Source organism: Mus caroli, unplaced genomic scaffold, assembly GCF_978045245.1.
Source record: "Mus caroli unplaced genomic scaffold, Mus_caroli_1 scaffold_20, whole genome shotgun sequence".
Classification (NCBI taxonomy): domain Eukaryota; kingdom Metazoa; phylum Chordata; class Mammalia; order Rodentia; family Muridae; genus Mus; species Mus caroli.
In genome coordinates this window covers 27,176,863-27,200,762 of record NW_028227275.1, presented here as the reverse complement: position 1 = coordinate 27,200,762, position 23,900 = coordinate 27,176,863, and the positions used below count along the sequence as shown (strand labels likewise).

At 41.6% G+C, this 23,900-nt stretch overlaps 1 protein-coding gene across 5 annotated transcripts in view; it reads left to right on the top strand.

Annotated features, from left to right (window-relative positions):
• The first annotated feature begins 4,398 nt into the window (after positions 1 to 4,398).
• The window catches only part of Stambpl1 (STAM binding protein like 1), a 45,545-nt gene continuing 26,043 nt past the window's right edge, over positions 4,399 to 23,900 (top strand). For 2 of the 5 annotated variants that reach the window (XM_029472566.2, XM_085834207.1), the window contains exon 1: positions 4,399 to 4,769. The gene's annotated coding sequence lies outside the window, so the exon portion shown is untranslated. Of the gene's footprint in view, positions 4,770 to 4,869; positions 5,118 to 21,366; positions 21,397 to 23,900 lie in introns of those variants that run through there. The other 3 variants (XM_029472568.2, XM_029472567.2, XM_021152571.3) reach the window with 3 other exon arrangements.

The window sequence follows — 23,900 nt, the reverse complement described above, 5'->3', positions numbered from 1 at the left end:
GCAAATTCAGCCCTGTATGCTATGTACTGCCAGTTTCAAGAAATAAGATCTCAGAAACAAGGAGATTAGAGACCAATCCAAGTTCTTGGCGTGCAGGTTCTCCATCTAGAGTGCAGATCTCTGTGTTATAACCAGAGGCAAGAAGCAACCTTTTGGGTTTGAGTACCAGCAGTCCCAGGCTGTTCACATCTCAGGACAGAGCATCTCTGATGTTGTGGGACAAGAAAAATCTGCATCTGGCTGTATTGCATGTCCAGTCAGACTCATTTGTCATAAGTTGAGAAATACTGAAACACAGTGTTGCTCAACGGAGCAATTCAGGGTGCAATGCCTTCTTTCTGTAAGTGCCAGCAACTGAGAGCTGACAAGGGAGTCGCATCCCTTAATTCATGGCTCTTTGTGATATCATGTGTTTGTTTTCCTTCTTCCTTCCTTTATGCCTTCCCTCATTTCTTTACTTTCTTCCTAAATTATTGTGATCCGTTTCGAATGAACCATGCATGGTGACAAGCATAATTTCCCCAGGCTTTGGAGGCTAATTTCATTTACTCTTTACCTATTAAATTCTCCTTCTTCTTTTTTCCCCCCCAAAAACAATCTTTTTGCTAGATATTTTCTTCATTTACATTTCAAATGCTATCCCGAAATTCTCTTTCCTAAATACAAGAAAGTCACGATCTTTATAGGAAAACTGAAAGGATAATTCAGTATAAAAAATGCAATGGCTGTCCTAATGAATATCTAGGAGATAATTTTGATCAATTCTCCTTGGATTTTTCTGTTTTTGCACACTTGATATTACATGGATAGCAATTATGTGTCCTTGTTTGATTAATATTGTATCTTCAGCAATATCAGTGTCCTTAAAAATCGCCATAAACATTGTGATTCCCACAGTTGGTTATAAATAGCTCACTGGAAAAGTCCTACTTCTCATTTCAGAATCCCTCTGGATACATCCCTTCTTAGAAGTGGAATTACAGGGGAGAAGAACATGTGCATTTTATAGCTTTTTTAACATACAGAAAAATTCCTTTCCCATCAACAGTATCCAAAATTACAACATGAGACAGGGAAGCCCATCGAATGGCTGACTACAAATAAGCAGTATTGGTTGGGTTTTTTGTTTGTTAGTTTGTTTGGGTTTTTTGTTTGGGTCTTTTAAATTTTGATTGTTTTAATGTACATAGTAGTAGAGGCTGGATTTCCTCATACATATTAAACAACTTCTTTAACACTGAGCTACACCCCCAGTTAGTCCTCTTTTTATCATTTATTTGAAGAAAGGATCTCTTGAAGTTTCTCAGACTGGGTTTGAACCTACTGTTCTCCAGCCTAGCCTTCAGACTGAGGCCCTCTACTCCCAGATTCCTGAGTAGCTGGAGTTATAGGTCTATAGATTCCATCTCCCCTCCCCCATCTCTTTCTCTTCCCTTTTTCCTCTGTTTCTCCCCAGATTTGTGGATTTTGGTTGATCCTGAGAGTAAATCTTTTGAAATGAAAGGAAACTATACCATAGATTAGAATTTGAAATTGAAGAATTCAGAACTCTCAACTCTTGTAGTGCCTGTTCATTAAGTCCTTAAGTCACCCCCAGATTGTGGCAGACACTGACTGTTTCCACAGAGCTTTATCGGTAAGGTACTGGAAAGGCCATCACAGTATGCATCAAACAGATGTGGAAAGCTGGCCAGTTGGTATCAGAATCATTTTATTACCACAACAGCCTATTTAGACATCCCTGGCACTGCCTATGTAGGAGAGTATCATTGTTGCCTCTGAAGTTACCGTTCCTAACACAAAAGCCCCTCAACAGGGAGTAGAAATATTTCTGTGCTTCCTTAATAATAAAATCTAGTCTCAAAGCTAGATAGGAGCCTCTGAGTGGCTGAATTTATCACATGTAGTGTGGACAGTACATACTGAGTCACTTTGACATTTATGAAAAAAAATTTAATTCAACAATTATTTATTTATTCATTTATTCATGAGTGTGTGCTTCTGCTCGAGCATGTAGACATGAGAGGACAGCGTCTAGAAGTCAGTTCTTTCCCTCTAGCATGCGGGAGGGATAAAACTCAGGTTGTGAGGCAGAGCCGCAAGCATCTTTACCTTCTGAGCCATCTTGCCCCAAACACTATTTTTGTTTTGAGATGGGTTTTTCTGTGCTGGCTGCACTGACTAAGAACTCTCAAGTCTAGTCAGCTCAGCCTCCAGTTAGTTGGAACTACAAGAATGCGCAACCCTATTCTCCTTGGAAGAGAGACTCTGGATGCTAGATAGTACAATCTGCAGTTAGTCGCTCTTATAAACACACATATGGAATTAAGAATGCTATTATTTTTCACTAGTATCATCAGACTGTCGATTGTCTGGTGCACAAGGAGACTATCCCATCTAGAACATCAAGCCCAAATGTCCACCAAATCTTCATATGCACACAGGAATGATGGACCCGGGACTGAGGGAAAATGAAGAATCTGAAGGACTCACCTTATACTATAGTAGGTGGACCATCCTAAAACTTTTTCTGATAAACATTTAAAAATCTGAATTTTGAAGTGCTGGGGATGTTGCTCAAGGTTAAAAACTCACCCTTCACACACTTGAACTTTGGGTTTGACCCCTCTGACAGCAGATGAATATAATTTAAAGACTTGAACATTTGTGGAATTTCCTGGTTTTGCAATTTGGAACTAAAAAAAAAATAGTTAAAACAAAACAACACCACTGCCTCTTGAAAAATCAAGGCTGCAGACTGCCTTAGGCAATGGAAGCTTATTTTCATACCACAGTAGGGTGGTGTCACTTTTAGAAGGGGCCAAGGGTCAGCAGTTAAGAGCACTACCGACTGCTCTTCCAGAGGTCCTGAGTTCAATTCTCAGCAACGACATGGTGGCGCACAACCATCTATAATGAGATCTGATGCCCTGTTCTGGTGCATCTGAAGAGAGCAATGGTGTACTTATATACATAAAATAAATCTTAAAAAGAAGGGTGGGGGGGCAAGGGTGAACTAAACCGCTCAGAAAGTGGCAGAGTCTAGGTTGCAAGTTTGGTTTCCAAAGGAAAAGCCAACCAAGACAGCCAGTGTGTCTCACCCCACTGTAGTGTTTTTTTCCACTTGGAGCTGGGTTCCCACTGAAAGAAGCAGAAAACCCCCAGCTCATCAGCAGTGGCAGTGTTCTTAAAATGTTGGCGAGTTAGTACTGCTTCCTCGAAGAAGCAGCTTTTGAGGTTGTCTTACTTAAGAGTTTCAATCACTGTGACAAAGCAGCAAGACAAAAATCAACTTAGGGAGGAAAGGGTTTATTTCACTACCACAGTGCAGTCCATTCTTGAAGGATGTCAAGGCAGGAACTCAAGCAGGATTAGAATTGGGAGGCAGGACCTGATGTAGAAGCCATTGCGGGGAGTTGGGGGGAGGAAGAGGACCCCCCAGCCCCCCAGAGTGCTGCTTACTGACTTGTTCTTGCTCAGTCAGCTTTCTTACAGCACCTAGGATCACCTATCCAGGGGTGGCACCACCCACAATGGGCTGGTACCCTCCCACACTAATTACTAATTAAGAAGACGCCCTACAGGCTTGCCTAAGGCCCCCCATATTGTGAAGGAATTTTCTCAAATCAGGTTCTCTCTTCTCAGATGGCTCTAACTTGTGTCAAGTTTCTATAAAACTTGCTAGCACAGATGTCAAATCAGAATGGAATCTTCCAGCTCCCTTCATCTTTTCTTCCCTTCCTCCCCACTCTCCATGCTAACAGCATGCCTTCCACTACTTTGCAGCTGAGTAAAACTCACAGATAAATAATTTTACTTGTCTCTGTCTTACTCATGGAAAACATGTAAGATGCAGCTATTATATACGGGACTGTAGTGGATATGGATCGTTGTGTGTACGTGTCTGGCTCAGGTCTATGGCCATATTAAAGACACTGCATTATAATGGTGACACTATAGTAATGGTAAGGAGCTAACCGTTTGTATTTTCCTAGTTCAAGAAGGTGGGGAGAGGGAGAGTGTTTCACGGCGGCAGCGCTTAGTCATGGTTAAATCTCAAAATGGGATTCCTACATAAGCTGTAATCCTATAGCTAAACCATTACATTGGCAAATTCAGCTTCATGACAGATTGCCTGCTATGCAGTTTTTGGAGTCGCCCAGCCATTTCTCCAGCTTCTAGGCCAAGTTGATGATTCACTGGGCTGTCCAGGTGGTCCAACCTAGGTAGCCCGGGGGTTAAATCACAGGCAGCCATTTCCATCTGGCCATAGGCCCTCCGCAGGGACCCGCCACCCCAGAGGTTTTTCTGCAGCACGTGGGAGGCTGTGGCTACAGAGGGGGCGGAGGCAGAGGCGGAGGCCGCACCCAGGGGCCGGGGAAGGGGGAGGGGGGCGGACCATCGCTGTGACAGTTTCATTCCCTACGTTGCTGCGGCAGAGAGCACCGCCACAGATTCAGAGGCCATTGGCCTGTGCATTGGTTTGCGAGGGAGCTGGGGCTGTCCCGCCAGACAGAAGAGAGAGTCCAAGCCACGGAAGGCATCAGAGCTCGACCGACCAAGAGCAAAGAGAACCCAGAGGCCCGGACTAGACCAGCCTGGGAGCGACTCACAGCCTGGTGCCACCGTCACCAAGCGCCGGTGCCTTGCGGAGCAGCCGCCGCCGCCCGGGCTGCAGAGGCCACACGGATGCCCGAGCCACGCGGCCCGCGCAGGGACAGCCGTCGCAGTCGTCATCCCACACAAGCTCCGGACGCGCACGACTGCTGGTGAGTGGCCGCACACGTGTGCCCGCTGGCCCCGGGGTGCGTGGTGATGACGAGTGGCTTCCTGTCGCCCTGCGGTCCCCGCCCCCACGCGCCCCTATCCCGCTCTAGGCTTAGCTTCTTTTCGCCCAGGAAGGCGGAGGCTGTGGTTCCTGGTCTCTTGGCCCTGGGGCGGTGACCTGGACCCGGCTGCGCGTGCTTTTCTGGTTCATACTTGGAATGCATCCTTGCAGATGATGTCAGGATCCCGAGAGCCCACCTCACTGGTTTTGCGTGGGGCTCCACGTCGGCTGCGCGGGATGTCAAGGAGGGAGGGGCGAGAAACTGGTAAAAGCACCTTCATACTAGAGGGTAAGGGGAGGAAAGGACTTTCTAGATGTTGCATTGATGCCCTTTAGCCTCGTGAGACATATGCTCTTACTGGAATAACTTGATTGCTCTCTGGAAGCCTCAAGGGAAATGCACAAAAAAGATGCAATGCTATTAAAACATAATTTTCCAGAACTCGTCGAAACAACTGCTGACAGTCTAGAGTCCGAAGTGCTGTGGTTAATTGAAATGTAAAAGAAAAAGAAAAAAAAATGAAGGAGTAATTCAAGAAACAAAATCTAATTTAGAGGATTGGGGAAAAAAAAATCTCTAGGTTGTGTGAGGGGGAGGGGCCTGTCTGCCTTCCCGAAATGAGTGTTTGGTCACTAGTAAACCCTGGTGAGCACGCTGCTTTCCAGACATCCTGCTAGCCATGAAAATTAAACGAAGTCTTGAGTTTCAAGAGTGTTTCCAGAAATAAGGTTAATCTGAGCTTCTGTCAAGGTCAATACTGACTCCTGAGAGCAGACAAAAATTAACACTTAAATGTTTGACTTCCGGTTTCAATTTGTAAGCAGTACTTGTTTCCAGGCCTGTTTCAATGGGCAGTTTTTTGTATTTCTGACAGACGCTAATTTGAATTTTATAAATGTACTCTGTAACTAGACTCTGCTGGGCATTGTTTAAATCCACTGTAAATATGTGTTCATTTTAAACATTTTAATGTCTGAGCAGTAGACTGTGGTTCTCAACCTTCCTAATTCTGAGACACTTTAATGCGGTTCCTCGTGTTATTGTGACCCTCCCCCAACCATAAAATTATTTTTGTTGCTACTTCAAAGTTGTAATTTTGCTACTGTTGTAAATTGTAGTGCAAATATCAGTGTTTTCTGATGGTCTTAGGGGACGCCTGTGGAAAGGTCAAAAGGTCATTAGACCTGCAAACCGGTAGCGACCCACAGGTTGAGAACCTCTGGGTCAGAGCCGTTTTATTCCAAGGTGAGGGATGGTATTGGGATCATCCAGGAAAATTAACTGGATGTAAGTCGTCTGTTCCATTCACCAGTAGCTCATGGAAACCCACTGCTGAGTACATCTCAACCGCAGTGCGTGCATCAGCTGTTTCTTATGAATTTTAAGAAGAATTTTATTTTGTTTCCTTAAGTAAAATATGCATCTATAAAGGCAGATTCTAAGTCCTTTATCCATTTCTAAGACGTAGCGTGGCTTGGAGAGAGTAGTGAGGGGCCTGGTGCTCTGTGGGTGTGCTCAGCCACAGCACGTATGCTGAATGGTGTCTTTAGGGTTGGTTGCTGAAATGGTTGGTAAAAAGTTAAAGAATTGTGAGTAATTGTCAATAATATCGAACACTTTCTCCTTTCAGTTGGTTGAGACCCTTACTTTCAGGATTCTTCTCAGGTCTGCTTTGAAGAACAGAACAATCTAGGGAAGAAAATAAGAAAAGACTGATCATGCGCAAACTAACATTTTAACGCACAACGAAAATCAGCATTTTTGGTACATGTAGATCACTATACTGTTCTTATTAGCTCCCCACACCCCCTATCCCCTCACTCCTGTTCCCTTCCATCCCCATACTTCCCTTTCTGCCTCCAACCATGTAGATTACCACCCCTCCCCAGTCCCTCTTCCTCCTTCCTGTTAAATAGACAAATAGACTTTTTCTCCCTCTTGGGTCTGCTTTTTACTTTCATATCCCCCATCCCCCCTCTCTCTACACACACACACACACACACACACACACACACACACAAACTGGACTCTGGAATCTGCACACAAGAGAAAATGTGCTGTTTGTCTTTCTGAGTCTAGCTCATTTCATTTAATACAGCCACCCATTTATTTTATTGTTATAATTTCATATCTATAGCTGAATAAAAATAACACTGTAGGTTCACTTATATACTTATGCATGGATGGACATCTAGGCTGATAATTATTACTCAAAATTATGAGAGGAAATCATGTAGATGGCCCCGAGTCTATGTCAAGTACTCTCTTAGACATTGTTTTAGACAAGGTAGGGATATTTTTCATGTATTTATTTAGTGTGTGTGTGCCCATTAAGAGGACAGCTTTGGGGGCTGGTTTCCTTCTTCCACCACCTGGATCCTGTGTATTCGACTCAGGACCTCAAGCTTGCTTCAAGTACTTCTACACACTGGTACATCTCAAGCCATGCCAGCTGACTTTTCCATCAACCTACGGGGTGTCTGTGTGTTTCTGTTTAATGCAGTAATTTTTTCTTGACCTCCTTAAGGACTTATAAGTTATTTCTGTTGAAACTATAAGAAATGACTCATAATTACTGTTGAAAATACCAGAGCCAGGTTTCCATCCCTTAGGGCTGATAGGTTTCAGCTGTTCAATAAATACTTGGCAAATGAGTAACAGATTCTAAAATGTCTTTGTCTTACCAACCTAACTTACGTCGACTCTTCTGGTATTGATTTTTCTTTTGGACGTAACTTTATATAAACCACTAAACACTGCACCAAAGCAAAGCAGGGTTGAAAAAGATCAGCTTCCACAATGGAAGGACCAATAAGTATTGTTCTCAATATTCCTAATGACGCAACCCCTTAATACAGTTCCTCATGTTGTGATAACCCCCAACCATAAAGTTATTTCATTGCTACTTTATAACTGTAATTTTGCTACTATTGTGAATTGTAATATAAACATTTGATATGTAGAATATCTGATATGTGACCCTGGTAAGGATTGTTCAGTCCCAAAGGAGTCAAGACCCACATGTTTAAAACAACCTAAAACACCATATTGGTACCTGTTGATCTCCCAGCTCCCTGAATGTGTAAACTCTCCTATTGGACTGTGTCCTGTTGAACTATGCCCTATTGGGGGCATATTCAGAAATCCTGAGCTGACCTCACAGAGTTCCATTCTTGAATAATCTGGATGGAACTACATCTGGATGTGGCTTTTGTCAGAGATTATTTGCATTTCTAAGCAAATCCACTGAATGGCTAGAACAGTCCTTCCTCTCTTTAGACCAAGTAGAGTGGCCAGTTTATTTGGCAAGCGGATCAGTTTCCAAAGCACACATCTTTTTATTCTCTTTCTAATTTTTAAATTAAGTCCGTGTTATCTTTGACTATTGAAGCGCTTGACTTAGAGACATTAATTCAGATGGGTGGCTCTTTCATAACCCTTATTTATGAAAAACGGTCCTTTCATCCAAACACCAGAAGTCCTATGGTTCCCTTTGGTACTCTTTTGGAATGTTAGAAGTTTCTTTTCCTGTTGCTGCAGTTCTGACTTTCCATTAGTAATCACTAACAATTCTCTCTGTGATTCCGGATCTAATTTCAGGATGGAAGTTAGAAAGCTACCAGAATTGGCCTAGATAATAGTACTGTGTCGTTTAACAATAATGCAAAAATTACTTCCTGTGTTTTCCCTTTATGTATTTCTCTGAAGAGGCTTCTCTCATTCTGGATAAAAATGAACCCCATCCTAAAATCAATATGCAAAAATAAAATTGCTTTTCATAGTTTTGAAGTAACACAGCACTGCTATTCTCTGCATAATGAAATACGGTTTGTTTGTTTGTTTGTTTGTTTGTTTTTATCAGTAGCTCTTTGTTATAAATGGGCTTCTGCAAACTTCCATGATTTCTCATGCCCCTTGTAAACCAGGTGCTGGGACTTAAACTTATGGGTTAGACAATAGCAGGTTCCTTGACAGAAATAAGTGGTGGAGGCATGTTTCTATAAGTGCATGCGTTCTGGCAATGGCAGGAGTGGGTTAGAAAAGGAAAGAGGATGTAGTGATCTGGTGTTTGGCAACGACAACCTGGCCCAAGATCCTTGGGACACCAAGATAAAGACAACTTCAGATGTCAGGATTCCTTATGTGAAGTGGCATAAAAAATAATCAGGCATCACCAGTCGATCTCAGCATCCTTTTCTGCTGAGCTTTCTAGTACTTCAGAACCTTGCAAAGCTTGGGAAGTATTTAACAATAGCTTTTGGTTGCTGGCCATGATATCTCAAGGATGGTGGGTTGGTTAGAAACATGAGTTCATTTTTCTATTTATTAGTTGTGTCGTTGGTAAGTTACTGACTTCTTTGAGGCTTAGTTTCCTCATCTTTCAATGGGGTGTCTAATTTCTATCTCCTAAGAGTTGAATTGGAATACATGAATAAGTAGGTGTGTAAATACGCGGGGTCTGTTACAAATGAGGAGCCATGTGTGCTTGTTACTTTTAATATTCATAAAGCACCTGTTTGTAGTAGAGACCTTTTTTGAATATTTAAAAAGTAAAGTACAAAGGAGCCAAGGTATAGTGTTAAGTGCCATAAACTAGTTGGTGACAGAGCTGGAGTCAATCTGAGACTCTGCTTCCAACACCTGCTTTCTTTCTGTGTGTGTGTGTTCCCTGTCCCCCATACTGCATATTGACTATAGAGATACTGACAAATGCAGTGTGTGTGGTTCTGTCCCAGTTCAAACATAGACTCTGAATCTCCCACTTAGAATTGGTACCCAGGTTATTGTACCTTTTGGAGGACAATTTTTCCTTGATGTTTAGTATTTGCTAAATGTTGTCTTCATAAAACCATTGATGGAAACTCTATGGAATCTATAAGAATAACCATAGTAATGGGGGACATGGGGTCTGAACTAGCCAACTTCTGTGACTAAGCAAGGCCTCAAGTGGAGGGGTTGGAACACTACTCCAGCCACAAAACCTTTGACCTACAGACCATCGGCCTTCAAAGTGTGGTGGGACAAGAGGCCAAGTCATCATCAGAGACCAGAGAAACTTTATCCAGCAACTAATGGGAGCATATGTAAAGTCCCACAGTCAAACATTAGGCAGAGCTGAAGGAGTTCTATGGAGAAGAAAGGAAGGATTGGAGGAAGCAGAGGGGTCATGGACACACCAGGGCCCACAGAATCAACTGATCAGGACTCATGGGATCTTGCAGAGATAAGGAAGCCTGTAGGGGGTCTGACCTAGGTCCTCTGCATATATGTTATGGTTGAGTAGCTTTGTGTTCTTGTGGAAATCCTAGTGGGGGTGGGGTCTTTGCCTGACTCTCTTGCTTACTCATGGGATTCCTTTCCGACTACTGGGTTCCCTTTTCCAGCCTTAATGTGATGCTATGTGCCTGGTCTTACTTTAGTTAGTCAGTTGTGCTGTGTTTGGTTGATGTCCCTGGGAGGCCTGCTTTTCCCTGGGGGTTGGGGGAGTGGATCTGGGAAAGAGAGGAGGTGATGCGTGGCAGGAAAGACTGTGGTGAGTGGAGAGGAAACTGGAGTTGGGATATAAAATTTTTAAAGAGAATTATTCTAATACACACACACACACATACACACACACACACACATGTATGTGCACATGCTGGCCTTGAGTCCATATGTGGAAATCAGAAAATAACTTTTAGAAGTTGGTTCTTTTTTTCCACCCTCTGGATTTTGGGGATCAAATGTAAGTTAGTAGATGTAGTAGCAAATACTTTTATCAACTGGGCCCTCTCACTGGTTCTCATTTGTGTTTTTATGTTTGCTTTAAAATGAGTTCCTTTTTACTTTTCTGCTCGGTGCAGTTGGCATACACAACACATGCCTTCATACTCAGTGGCTATGCCTGAGATAGGAAGGTCACTCTTGAAAAGTGCAGCTGGTCCTGAGTCCAGTATTTTTGGCTGTCAGTATTCTGAGGACCTCTGTGACATCTACCTCTCTCCGTGGTCCAGAGTCTCAGACGCTTCCAATTCTCCAAGCACAGTGCAGTGATGAATGTATTTCCATTTTTTTATTTAGCTCATTCAGAAAGTTCTGGAGAATGCGGGCAAAGTAAATTCTAGCTGTTCTTTGGCTTCCTTAAGTAGCTGCATCTAGTTCTCAGAGTCCAGACTTTAATTGTTGGTGGGGAGCTCCTTGGGGTGGTGAGATGTGCGAGCTGTCAGCTCCTTCAGATCTTGTCTAGGTGGGTCTCATCTGCCATCACTGACTTAAGCACTTTCACAACATTGCATCAGACCTTGTAAGTTTTGTTCTTGTAAGTAACTTTGAGAAGTCTTAGCTAATATGCAGTCTTCAGTTTGTTTTTGTTTTAGTTCTGGGATTGAACTCAGGGACTCGTGTATTAAGCACAGACTTGATTGCCTGAGTTCTAAACGTCCAGTCTTGATATTGTGTCTCACTAAAGCAGGTGTAAGTTTTTCCTGGTTTTGGATAAAGCTTCTTAATAAACGACAAATTATATTATTGAAGATATTTTAAACATCACCCCATCCTTTGATTTAGATATTTCTCCCTGTAAGCAGACTTTCATTCCTTCTTAAAGAAACCCTTCAATGTCTTCAGGTTTAGCGTGACTACAGATGACAGAACTCGAAAGTTGGTGAATCTTGGTGTTTTGGTTTTTAAACATTTGCCATAACTAATGCTTTAATGACATCTCAGTTGAGCCAGAGATTTGGCAAAGGTTTCCTATGAGAGGCACCTTTAAGTGAGCCACCACCAATCAGTCACGTTGGTGCTTTGTCTTGGTGATTCATTGGGTTAATTTGGAAACAGAATGTCAGGATGACTTGTTTTGACCCTTTCTGGCTCCATGTGTGCTGACTTCCTGTTTTTGCATTTGCCTATGTTCAAAAAGAAGCCCTGGTACCCGTCCCTTTTAGAACACTGAATCTCAAGCTCAAAATGGCTGAACAGTAATCAGCCAGACACCTCTAATTAAAACCAGAAGGAAAACTACATTTAGTAATAGGACTATGGTTGAATTGCTCTAATCTACTGAACCCATGATTTCATGGGCAGGATATTACTCTGTGTCCTACCAGTCCTATCCCTTAACACTATTACTGTTCATTTCTGTGAAATCTAAAGAACTCCTCCTTGTTTAGGGGTTCCTGCTTTGGTATAATTGTGGATTGATTCTAGTTCTTTTTTTTTTTTTCCTGTCTGTTTTGTCCTCATAGGATTGTTTTTAAATTGTCCCATAAAATGTTTCTGTAGCTATAAAAGTTTGAAGGCAGGAGATGGAATGGGATAGGACAGGCCTGGAAAGCACACTGCTTGTATGGGCATTCTGTATAGGAAATCCTGCTCACTGCATTGATACAAAACTCAAGTGTGTAAAGAAAATGAAAGTTAACATGGAATCAGGTTGATACAGAACTTTGCTTTTCCAATTAGCAAAAAATTTAAGATGTAGTTAATTGTCAAAAGGGATATAAGTGACTGTCATGTTTTCTAATGACAGATGTAGTCAAGTTTCTTTCATCAGGTATTGAATGACTTAGAAAGGTGAACATCAAGTTAGTCCAAACAATGTCTTCCATCCTACCTACACAGTTTTCTCGGTCAGAGGGTTGGGGTGGACTCTGGCAGCCTCTGTCTAAGTCTTTGCAGGAGGTGTGGATGCAGGTGGTTAGTCAAACATGCTTAGAGAAATACAACAAGCAACTTAGTCTAATTCCATATCCAGATATCTAGTTCTGTTTTGATTTTTGAGCATGTATTCCTTCTGACCTACAAACACATTTTCATGTCATCACAAACCGGAATACTACCCTGAGGGCTGCCTTGGCATTCTTAGAATGGAATGGATGATGCCTTTCATGTTCTTGGTGTAATGCCTGATTTGGGGGATTTTATTGCTGTTCTGTTGTATTGTGCTCAGAACCGTCAGTGTTAGCAGGAGTTTGTAGAGATAATGTCAAATGTCCTTCTGAATGCCCAGCGTTTGGAGATAGGTTTGATCAAAGAAAGGCTGCAGAAAATGTAGTAAGCAGTCTAATAAATAATGCACATGATAGAAGAGGGTCAGACCAAGAGGGCCCTCAAGAGCTGGCCAAGATGCTTGAATCTTCTCTGGTTGACACAACTGCACAGTTTTGAACAGGGGATGAGCATAACATGATGCAAATAAGTATATTCCTCAGCTTGAGCCATGTAGTATTTCATTTAGAAACAGAGAAATCAGTTGAGCAAAATATAGGCTTGCCACCATAAAGACAAATGGGTAAGGACTTAGGGATCTGAATTTAGTAGCACCATCTGTAAAGATCTTGCAATAGGGTTCTCGCTCCATCTCTGTGTTCACAAATGTCCACAGCAAGGAAATGGCTCTGTCAGGCAATTGGATGTCATGATACGTGATGTGTAACGCTAACATCTCTCTGCTTGCTCATCTTGCACATAGAGAGACTGACTAGCCAAGAAGTCAAGTCTTAAGCAACCCACTCCTAAAGGCTTAGAAAATATATAATTTTTCAGTCATAAACTGATGCATACTTATAGTAATTGATACAGAAAATGAACTGAGAAGTCTCCTGTGAACCAATTCTTGAGAAAAAAAAATTTAGAAAAATTCAGCTGTGTACCAGATACTTTAATTCTCAATGCCAATACAAAGTAAATACATATGCATCCATACTATGAGCGTGATGTCTTCCCGTGAGTGCTTTCCAATAATTGCTATTTTTGCTAGATGCTCTAACTTGGACAGTTCCATGATTCAGGATGCAAGTATTTAAGTCTTTTTAAGGGATCCATCTGTCAAATTCTCTTAAATAATTCTCTTCTGATGATGATTATTTCAAAATTTTAATATGTTTAAAATATGCTGCTGCTGTTTGTGTGTGGGTATGGTATATATACATATACATATATATATATGTATGTATATGTATGTGTGTATACATATATGTGTGTGTATATATATATTATATATTTGTGTGTGTGGTATGGTATATGTATATGTGTGTATGATATATATCATTTATATATCATATATATCATATATACATCATATATATCAATGTGTGTGTGGGTGTGTGTGTTTATGTAGGCAAGGAATCTAAAAAACCCACAATTTCAAATTAGAAGTGCTTGTTCAACAGGAAAATATGTTCTTCAGAATCTTCCCTCCTGAGTCTGATCAGTTATGTAAATTTTATCAGTCAGGTAAGTGAAATTACTGAGTTTAAATTTGCGATTTTGTTTTGGTTCATTTTTCTGGTGCCAGAGCACACATTCCTTTTGACCTGCATATCCATTTTCACATAATCACAAACTGGAATGCAACCCTCAGGGCTGCCTTGGAGTTCTTAGAATGGAATAGTGTGATACCCTTCACTGTCTTATTAAAAACTGATTTGGGGGAGTTTTATTGTTGTTGCATTGTGTTCAGAAACAAACCCTCAGTGTTAGCAGGAGTTTGTAGAAACAATGTTAAGTATCTTTCTGGCTAAACACTTAACTACCGACTCTAGCCCTGTGTTGAAATTCAGTTGTTTGTTTGTTTGTTTGTTTGTTTTTGTTTTAGTTTTTTTAGTTACTATGGAGCTTAAGCACTTTTTTCACATCACACACAGCTGTAAATATTTATCTAAAACTTGTTCCTGTCACTTGCTCATCTTCATCCAAGTTTGTCTCTTTTACTACTGATTTGCAAATGTTTCATCTGATGTCGTGGTAATGGATATCTTATAGGGGTTGCAACTAATGCAGATATTACTTTACTTTGTTAATATTGCTGACATTCAAGGATGCTATTTAAACACTTGAAAAATACTTCACTTTAGTACAAACTGAAGCCAGATGAGAAATGGCAGCGTGATGGGCGTGGCATCCTAGAACTAACTGAAGAGCCACCGGCCTTTGACAGCTGCTGGGAGAGGGAGAGGCAGCTTTCTTAAATGAAGGGACTCCACCTGCTAGGTCAACCACACTCAGGGCGGCCCCACCCCTAAGAGTAGTAAGTAAGGCAACACAAACCTGGCTCCATGGGGGTTGGGGGTGGGGGTGGGGCTTGTCACTTAAGAAGTTGTGTGGGGAAAGTGACTAAGTGGTTATGGTAGGAATTTAAGTGGTGAATAAGATCAAAACATATTAGATGAAATTCTCAAAGGATTAATACAAATATTATATAGTTGCAAATTTATGTACAAATAGAACATTTCTTTTAAAACTAATGGCAGGTTGCCAAATGATTGTAGAAGCAGCATACAAGATTTCTCCTCTTCATTTACAGTGATTCTCTAAATATTAACAGTGATAGAAGTCATGGTGCTGCTGTCTAATCTTTGACTTGTTTCAGATGTTACCCAAGCCCTTCTCCTGGTAGAGGAACCAGTCCAAGACCGCACATTACACTTAGTCGTCTTATCTCCTCGTGGTCTTCAAATCTTGAATCATTCCTCAGTCCTTCCAGCTTTCAGGATTTTTTGGCTTTTAAGAGCATTTGTGAGGGCTTTTGGTTTTTTGGTTTGCTTTTGGTTGGGTTTTTAGTTTGGTTTGGTTTGGTTTGGTTTGGTTTGTTGTTCTTGTTTGATTGATTGATTGATTGATTGATTGTTTTGGAAACAATCCCTTGATTCTGGCTTATTTAGTGTTTATTCAGTTCTATGTAATCAACAGTGTAAACTGGTGGTGATGAAAGCATCCGGCCTGAAGCAGAGATGCTGACACCATCACTGGGAGGGTAGGGGGGAAGGAGAAGTGTAGACTGGTGTCGGGTGGTACATACGCATTGACTTTGCATGATGAATGTCAGTAACTGAAGATGCTGGTATGTGGAGTGAGGGAGTGAATAAAGACTAGTAAAGAGGCTCCTGGCTCAGAATGACCTTTGCATCGCTAGCTACACTTTGTCCCTTTTCATTCATGACATCGAGTCCTTGTGTTTCAGATACCGGTGACTGAGAAGAGAGAACATGAGTATAATACAATATTTTGAGAGAGCAATTCCATACTCATGAATCTCTTTTCAATTTATTTTACAGTTCATTATTTGAGAATTTCATACAATGTATGTTGGTTGTATTCACCCCTCCCCAACTCCTCCCAAAGGCACCCTACCCTACTCTATCCTACCGAGTTTGTGTCCTCATTAAATCTGTTATATATTGTTATAATTGTTCTATTTTGTCATTAGGTATTATAAATCTTTTATGTGTCTAACTTATAAGTGATACTGTCTTATATACATTCCTAGGGAGGGAAACTGTTTGTAAAATTTTGTGGTATCTGTGGTTTTAGGTATCCACTGAGGGGGTCTTAAAACATAGACTTTATAAGTAAGATATTATATTTATAACTATGATATTAATAATAACAATCCATTAAAGAGCTTTAAGCAAAGAAATGGCAATGTCCAAGTCAGTGTTAACAGACCACAACGTATGTCACATAAGAGTTAATCAGAAGCCAGGCAGTGGTGGCGCACGCCTTTAATCCCAGTACTTGAGAGGCAGAGGCAGGCGGATTTCTGTGTTCAAGGCCAGCCTGGTTACAGAGTGAGTTCCAGGACAGCCAGGACTACAGAGAAACACTGTCTCGAAAAACCAAACCAAACCAAACCAAACCAAACCAAACCAAACCAAACCAAACCAAACCAAACCAAACCAACCAAACAAACAAAACATTTGAAATGTAAATAAAGAAAATATCTAATAAAAAATGTGAGAAAAAAAGAGTTAATCAGAGTGAAATGAGGTAGGAATATATAGATCTAGTACAAAATCTCTTCTAGCAATATGGACAGATAAAGTGGCAGGTATTAAGGGGCCTCTTGACAAGATAGAAGATGCAGGCTTGAGAGACATTTTGGAGAGCAAACTAAATCTACAGATGTAGTTGTTAGGTGGGCTGAGAGTTGGGGCTGGGTGCTGTGTGATTGGTTGGATATTGGTAAGGAACACTTCCAATTACCATCTCTGCTGCCACTTACAACATCTTTATTTATGTTTTTGCATCTCATTATATTTGGGTTAATTGTAAATTCTATGAGTATCCTTCAGAATGTCCCCCAAAACTATATTTCATTTATTGTCTTTAGTCCAGAACTGGGCTACTTCCTTCCACAGTAATACACTTGTCTCCTGTCTGAGACACCAGATCTTATCTTCTTCAAACTTTATCCATCACAGCCAGATAAGTTCAAGCTTGTAAATATGTACTAAATGCCTTATTTGGACAGATCACCTTATTACCAGGATTGAGAATTAAACAAAAAGTTAAATATACCTCAGAACACTCATTGTTCATTTCCCAATTATAATTTGAGGCAAGGAGAAGGATATTTTTGCTTAGGAAAACAAAATACAACCTGTACTTTGTGCCTTATGTTCTACTAATCTAGACATGGCCAAGACCTATTTATCCAAAAGTGTCTAACAATAAAGGTTTCTGAGTCTTAAACAAGGGGTAGACATAGTTTTAGGTTATCTTATAATTGATGAATTTGAAGATCTACCTTTGTCAGCTTTGTTTCCCTGACTGAAGTACCCAAGATAGACATAAGGAGTTGGCTCCATTACCCTGGAGTCTGTGAAAAGATGGAGGCTTGAGATAGGAAGCTAATGGTGGAGAATAACTGCTCAATTCTTAGATGGCAGGAAAAAGAAAAAGGGCACATGGAAAGGAGGAGAAAGAGAGAAAGAGAGAGAGAGAGAAAGAAAGAGAAACTGACTCCTTATAGGCATCCATTATCACCATCAAGGGATGGACATACAGACTTCACTTCTTTTCACCAGGCTGCTCCTCTTAGAGATTCCACAAGTTCTCAGAAGGGCTATCATCTATCTGGGAAGCAGTCCTTAACAAGGGACCCTTTGGCTACCATTGGATACCTGGTATATGCCAGCTATCTAATGCTGGCAGCTGAGGGAAAGACTTGGTGCTAGGATGCTTGCCTAGCAGATGAGAGGTCCTGGTCTCATCCTCTGCCTACAATTAATTAATCATGGTTAAGACCTGGCCCTCTCTCTCGGAGCTTCAGTCAACTCGGCAAGCAGAAAAATTATGTCATTTAAAAATGAGTCTGTTGAACTAAGAACCTTTGAATATTATTTTTTAAAGCCATTTGGGATAAATGAAAGCATATTACAGGATATGGTAAAAACGATTGACATATTTGAAGTGAAAATTTCTGGATTTTTTTTTAAAGGTTCACCAGCAGGACAGCAAAAATTATCCTGAAATTATGATTAGAAAAACACATTTGAGATCTAAGTAGCTTCTTGACCCCTTAAATTTATTTACTAAACAGCTTTATATTGCATATTAATTGACTTATATTTAAAAAGCTCAACATCTGACCTATTCAAGATAACAATGTTGCTTTTCTGCTAGTAAATCGGTTTATAAGTTTATGGAATGTCTGTTGGATACCACAACATTTAGAATTTTATCTTTAAAGGTAGTGGATACTTTGAATTGAGCTGTGTCCTGCAGAATAATTGTTCATTTAGGTGGCCAGGCACAGACACTGAATCAGTCTGTCTAAGGGAGAAAAATGTGAATAAATGTCCATTTTATGTCTCAGGCACAGAGACTGTGAATTGTATATTTGTGATTCTAGATGTCCCATTTCTACAGTCAGTTCCATTCTTCTCGCCTGAGGTTCATGGATTTGACCCTCCCCTGGATTTCACTGGTAACTTTCTCTCTCTCTCTCTCTCTCTCTCTCTCTCTCTCTCTCTCTCTCTCTCTCTCTCTCTCTTTCTTTTCTTTCTTTTTTTTTAATAATTCCAAAATTTTTTGGTTTTTTTTATTTCATTTTTTTATTAGATATTTTCTTCATCTACATTTCAAATACTATCCCAAAAGTCCCCTATACCCTCCCACGGCCCTGCTCACCAACCCACCCACTCCTGCTTCCTGGCCCCAACATTCTCCTGTACTCCTGGCATATGATCTTCTCAAGACCAAGGGCCTCTCCTACTATTGATGGCCGACTAGGCCATCCTCTGCTACATATGCAACTAGAGACACACAGTTCTGGGGGGTACTGGTTAGTTCATATTGTTGATCCTCCTATAAGGTTGCTGACTCCTTTAGATCCTTGAGTATTTTCTCTAGCTCCTTCTTTAGGGGCCCTGTGTTCCATCCAATAGATGACTGTGAGCATCCACTTCTGTATTTGCCAGGCACTGGCATACCCTCACAAGAGAGAGCTATATCCGGATCCTGTCAGCAAAATCTTGCTGGCATATGCAATAGTGTCTGGGTTTGGTGGTTGTATAGGGGATGGACCCCGGATGGGGCAGTCTCTGGATGGTCCATTAATGAATGACTGGTGTCACTGCAGAACCATGCCTGAACTATAGGCTCCTCCCTTTGCGTCCTTTTTCCATCAAGGTTCAATTTATTGCCTCTTCTAGGAGCTTTTGTTTTCTCATGCATGGAATGGAGGGAAGGGTAGGGAAAGCTGTGCTGTATGTTTGTTAAGCATTACTTCACTCTAAGACAACTTGGAATTTGAACTCCAGTGTTCTGACTGTGGGTTACAAGTCTAGGGTGTGTCTGTTATCTGAGAGGCTGTCTTCACCACAGTCTGAGGTCAAGTGTGTTGATGTGTCCATTAGAGAAGAAAAGTCTGTATTAACAATACCTGTTACCACCGTGGCAGCCATTGTGCAGACAAATAATACTTTATTAGCATTTCCCATGTAAACTCAGCTTGGCTCTTACCCAGGAGACAAGAGAGCAGCGGCTCTCAACCTATGGATCACAGTCCCCACAGGGGTTACATATCAGATATCTGCATAGTATATACTTACATTGCAATTCCTAACAGTTGCAAAATTACAGTTATGAAGTATCAGCAAGAGTAATTCTATTGTTAGAGTCACCCCAACATGAGGAACTATATTAAAGGGTTGCAGCATTAGGAAGGCTGAGAACCACTGTATTAGAGGGAAAGAAGAGAGCACACCGTGTGTTTAAAGTAAAAATGGAATTCAGAATAGTCTTGATATAGTCATAGATGAATACTTGCTACAAATTCATATCCAGGCTGTAGTTTGTACTTATTACACAATTCATTAAGTAGTATGAAACAGGTTAAAAGAGAGAAAGGATTGAAATTAGTACTTTCAGTGAGATATTGGAAGTTTTTTTTTTTAAACCCACAACAGGTTAAAAGTCGTAAAGAAGGAAGCCTTGCTACTATCAATCAGATACTTAGAAGTGAAAATGAAATATCAAAAAATGGTTGATGTTTTTTCTCAGAAATACTAGATCTTACAAACACCACCACCACCATCATCTTCTTCTCCTTCTCCTCCTGCTCCTTCTCCTCCTCCTCCTCCTCCTCCTTCTTCTTCTTCTTCTTCTTCTTCTTCTTCTTCTTCTTCTTCTTCTTCTCCTCCTCCTCCTCCTCCTCCTCCTCCTCCTCCTCCTTCTTCTTCTTCTGTATCGTGTCAACTCCGTAGTTAAGGACGCTTGCTGCTCTTGCAAAGGACCTGGGTCTGGTTTGTGTTTCCAACTGTCTGTAACTCCAGTTCCAGGTGACCTGACATGCTCTACTGACCCCCCTCATCAGGCACTGGGCATGCATGTGGTACACATACACACACATTCAGGCAAACACTCATACACATCAAAATACATAGATCAATAAAACTCTCCCCAAGAGGTGTGTATTTAATTCTTCCCTCTGTGGTGTCTCCAGTCTCGATGGCTGCTCACCTTCAGACCCTTCTGCTCTAGACTGTTCATGCAGGACAGACCTGCAGGGAGGAGGCCGAAACCTGACACCCAGTAGGTGTTCACACCCACAAAGTGGTTAACAGGTAGAGGGAAAAAACCCTCAACAGAAGGGGCTTCTTCATGTTCCTGTCTTTTCCTTTCCATTCACATCCTTTTATTTCCCCCAGAGATTCCTCTTAACTTTGGGGAATGTGTTCTTCAGTAATACTTTCGGGATTTCCTAAGTCTTAGAAACTTTAAAGGGTTTTAAGATTCAATTACTAACTGGCAAGTTTGAGATGTTCATGTCTTTATATGGCTATAATCTGGCATAGATAAGATGCCATCTGGGCCACGGCACTTTTCCCCTAAGCACTATAGATATGGATTTTAAGTAATCAGAGTATTCTGTTTTCAGAGCCTTTCAAAATGAAGGGAGGTGCTACCCCTAGCTGGTATCCCTCCTTAAACAGGCCTGCAGCTTTAAGAGTATGGCTTAGAGGTCCTCCTCTGTGAATCTGTCCTTGAAGGCTTGGGAATGGCCCTCTCCCTTTATCTGAAGCAGATAAGATTAAGATCTTTGCAGCTCAAGGCCTAGGATACAATACTTTCCTTTCGGCACCTCTAATTAAAGTAAGCTGCGCCCTGGTCTTCCTGGAAAATGAACTCTAACCCAGTGGGGACGAGAAAGGCTGTTGCTTTGGCCAATAAGAATTAAGCTTGTACCGATGGCATGAGCTGATCTGTTCTCTCACCTGACAGCACCTCACCTGCTTCTCCAGGTCACTGTGGCACTCGGGAGAAAAGGACACCACTGAGTAGAGATGTCCCCAGCTCTTTTGTGAGTGTGGAGCCTGTCAGGAGAGTTCTCACTGTCTGGTAGATCCTTTTCTGTATTCTAGAAAACACTGCTGTTGTGGATGAAAGTGGGTTAGGATTCTAAGCTTAAGTACCTCTTCCTGAAAAAAAAAAAGGTGGGTTTTGTTGTTTGGTTAGTTGGTTTTGGTTGGTTGATTTCTTCCTTCCTTCCTTCCTTCCTTCCTTCCTTCCTTCCTTCCTTCCTTCCTTCCTTCCTTCCTCTCTCTCTCTCTCCCTTCCTTCCTTCCTTCCTTCCTTCCTTCCTTCCTTCCTTCCTTCCTTCCTTCCTCCCTCCCTCCCTTCTTCCTTCCTCCCCCCCTCTCTCTCTTTCTTTCTTTCTTTCTTTCTTTCTTTCTTTCTTTCTTTCTTTCTTTCTTTCTTTCTTTCTGTTGTTGTATTTTCAAGACAGGGTTTCTTGAGACAGGGCAGTCTTGGGTGTCCTGGAATTCGCTTTATAGACTAGGTTGACTTTGAATCTACAGAGATCCACCTGCCTTTGCCTCCCAAGTGCTGGGATTAAAGGCCTGAGCCAAAACTGTGCAGCTAAAATATCTATATTTTTAAGAAAAAAAAAAAGTTAAGTAAATTGATACTGAAAGGGGAAAAAAAGACCTACAAAATTGGTCTGAGTATGTACCTTAGTTTGGAGTTCTTGTCCAGCATGTGAAGCCCTAGATTCTGAACATCCCCTGCCCTTCAGAAAGCAGTGAGGAGATCAGGGGAGAGGGGGATAGAGGAAGAGGGGGAGGGGGGAAAAACCTAAGACACAAAGAAGTCACCAAATACTAGCCAGATATTGTCTTCTGTTCATTCTCTCCATTATTTGCTCCATATTTTAAAAGAGAATCACACTGTCCTCTAGTCTGTGGGGCTAATTGAGAGTTGGCAACAATGAGTTGGGGATCAAACAGAAAGAAGCTGCTGCTATCAAGGATGAGACCCCTCTTGTCATAGAGCCTCTGAGTAGCTGGCTGCTCACTTCCTTCCCTGGGCTGCTTTCAACTGAGCCTCTGAGACAGGGTTAGCTTCTTTGTGTTCATTGTGAACATGAGTACTTTGGGCATCCACGTTCCCAAGCCCTGTATGTCAGGATCAGTAGGAAGCTCTCTAAACCTCTGTAAAAGGTCAGTTTAAGAGGAAAACAGCTACCTTTTCTAGAGGCTATGTTAGGGGAAGTGTTTAGGGATAAACCCAAAAAGGCAGAACCACCTGAAGGTCTCTCTTAGGTTAAGTGGCTGTAATTTAGATCTTATCAAATCTGAAGAATGTAGAGTGTACTGGGAATGAGGTTAAGGAGCAGGCTAAGACTCAAACATTACTGATGGATGTTCTCAAACAGCTGTACGTGTGAGAACAACACAGCTAGGCCACTTGTGAATGAGGCTGCCAACCTTGAGGGGCACACTAAGGACCATTAACAAGATGTTAGAACTAAGTTTACCTCCGCCGTGTGTGAGTACAGGGCTATTTGCACTGTGTGCTTGCTGGCACACTGGACCTTCACTTCGAACAGTTAATTATATTTTCTTCTTGCATGGCATGCAGTACTCCTGTGTGGCCTCTGACCTGCTTCAGTATATTTCTGATTCTCCAAATTGCACTGTTTTATCTTTAGCACTTGAAGCCATCTTCAACCACTCTTCCCTGTTAGCTGCAGAAGTGTAGAGTTAGAACAGACAGCCTCAAGCCGACTCTCTTACCGAGTTAATGTTACAGGGATTGCTTCCTGCCTTCAAATACCACTTGCTTATTCTCTTAGCACTAAAGTTGTGTGCCTTCTCTCCTGTTGGGCAATAAGTAAATAAAAATGGCTTTGATTTCCTCATCAGAACCTTGCTTCCATTTCTCTCATTCCAATCCACAGATAAAACAACTAAATATTGTAAGTGCCTAAGTAGAGGGCCTTAAGCTCCATGGTGCCCAAGTCTCTGATAGCTGGCAGTCTGGAACTGGGGAGACAGCTTGGTTGGTAAAGAGTTTGTCACTAAATGTAAAGACATGTATCAGTGTCCTCAACACACAGGACAAGGACAAGTATGGTGGTGCATGCTTGCTTGCAATTCTAGCAGTAGAGAGCAGAGACAGACACATCCCTGAGGCTGGCTGGCTGGCCAGCTGGTCTTACTGAGTTCATGAGCTTCAGGTTCAGTGCAGGACCTTGTCAAAAATCAACTGGAGAGCAAAAGAAGAGGACAACCCTCCACTGACCTCTGCTTTCTACACGCATGTGCAGGTATAGGGGCGTATACTACACACACACACACACACATACACACGAAACTGAAAGGAAAGTTAAAAATTAAAGTTTACTGAAAACAACCAAATTACCTACTTATGACAACCAAAAGAAGCTTTCGAGCTGCAGCTCACTGTAGATCTGAGAGACTGTATGAGATTGATTCTGGAGAAGCCAGTTTCAGGGGATGTGGTGCTAAGGGGACATAGAGGAAGGGTAGAGACCAAGCAGACAGGTTCAGAGACTAGGGA